General features: G+C 32.8%; 1 long non-coding RNA gene across 1 annotated transcript; it reads left to right on the forward strand.

The window, feature by feature from the left end:
- Positions 1–662: 662 nt before the first annotated feature.
- LOC146719925 (uncharacterized) lies at positions 663–1,289 on the forward strand. Its single transcript, XR_014926311.1, has 2 exons — positions 663–962; positions 1,037–1,289. It is a non-coding gene; the product is annotated as an uncharacterized LOC146719925 (long non-coding RNA).
- Positions 1,290–2,020: the final 731 nt, after the last annotated feature.

Here is a 2,020-nt window from a genome sequence, read left to right on the forward strand (position 1 = left end):
TTAATTTAATCCAATCCTTCAAATGTTTTGACAGCGCTCCAATTGAAACTGTGTCCAACAAATTGGAAGAAATTCCTCAACGGACGCATTATTACAGCCAGCGTAAATTCAATATAAAACAGTTAATCTCGGCTCGAATTATTGTGTTACAATAAAAATAAAATCTCAACGGCAATCGGAGCCTGTGCGGACGACATGCACAAAATTAATAAATTAAAATGAGATCTCAAATCAAACTCATTTATTAAATTCTAAACGTTTCGACCCACTTCGGGTCTTCTTCAGTAGCTGCAAAATACAAAGAAACAAAATAAAAGATAATCGGTACAACAGAAAATTATAAAACTCATATACATACAATCCGCAAATAAATTAAATATCATTCTCCTCCCTATTCAAAACCGTCCGGCCGTCGGAGCGTCTCCCTAACGGTGACCATCGTCAGGAAGGAAGCAGAGCAGTGACTCCCTTACCAACACTAATCAACATAGTATAGATTAAACGTAGAAAAATCCACAAAATTAAAATCGTCACAATTATCAGTCATATCGGAACATAGATTATTGAACCATGAATTTAATTGGGAGGATGTAAAAGTTTTAGACGAGGAGCCTTTTTTAGGTAAACGTTTGATATCCGAAATGATCCACATAAACGGCAGAGGAATAGTTTAAATTTACATAGCGACACTGATAAATTAAACGAGAATTTTGATCTGTTAATAGAAAAATTTACCAAAATCTAGCTTTGTGATTATACATAGCCGGTTTTTTTATTAGACCTTTGACATGAGTGCTGATAAGTTTTAGTTGTTTTTATTTTTATTTTCATATTTTATTTTTATATTTTTATATTTGTTTTTTGCGTATATATGTATCGACTGTGTCGAGGTAGAATACCGCACAGTCGTTAGAGTGATGTGTCACGTGTAGCATCGTCTTCTCTCTGTTTTTACTGTCGGGGTGAGTGTACTTCCCGGTTTTTAATTTTAATTTTTGTGGATTTTTCTACGTTTAATCTATACTATGTTGATTAGTGTTGGTAAGGGAGTCACTGCTCTGCTTCCTTCCTGACGATGGTCACCGTTAGGGAGACGCTCCGACGGCCGGACGGTTTGAATAGGGAGGAGAATGATATTTAATTTATTTGCGGATTGTATGTATATGAGTTTTATAATTTTCTGTTTGTACCGATTATCTTTTATTTTTGTTTCTTTGTATTTTGCAGCTACTGAAGAAGACCCGAAGTGGGTCGAAACGTTTAGAATTTAATAAATGAGTTTGATTTGAGATCTCATTTAATTTATTAATTTTGTGCATGTCGTCCGCACAGGCTCCGATTGCCGTTGAGATTTTATTTTTAAAATAATTATTGTTATTGTTATTTGTTATTGTTGCTTCTAAAATAGTATCAACAATTTCTTTTTGTTCTATATTTAATTGTTCATATTGTTGCATACCTATCGATGTATCTTCCTCAATTTGTTCTTCATTATTTATTTCTTGTTCAATAATTTCTTGTTCTAATTCAGGAAAATTAGCAATATTCGAACCTTCCATTTGAAGCACATTAGTAATATAATTATAAACTTTCTTTATTCCTATTATAGGTCCAAATCTTCTTGCATAATCTTCCGACATATCTATTTTAAACTTATCCCATAATTCTTTGGATGAACTGGTTGGCAATGAATCAAAATTCGTACAAATAAATTACGAAGTCGTCTTGGCATCATCCAAATTTTCGCTTCATTCATTGCACGATACCATTCCTCATCATCTTCTATTAGTTCTAATGCTAAACATCTCGGCAGTAAAAAGTTTGATGTGTTTCGTTATTACTGTTCTTAATTCTTGAAAACTTGGTAGCATCCTTAACATGTAATAAAGAGTATAACGTAAATGAAACAATTCTATCTGAGATGGGCTGACGGAATACATGACGACCAATTAAAGTATCTTGACGTTTCTCCCAACGATTAATAATTTTGCCACTAATTTTATTTTTTTAGAATACATAA

Source organism: Nylanderia fulva, unplaced genomic scaffold (assembly GCF_048542155.1).
Source record: "Nylanderia fulva isolate GAGA-0341 unplaced genomic scaffold, ASM4854215v1 Scaffold818, whole genome shotgun sequence".
Lineage (NCBI taxonomy): Eukaryota > Metazoa > Arthropoda > Insecta > Hymenoptera > Formicidae > Nylanderia > Nylanderia fulva.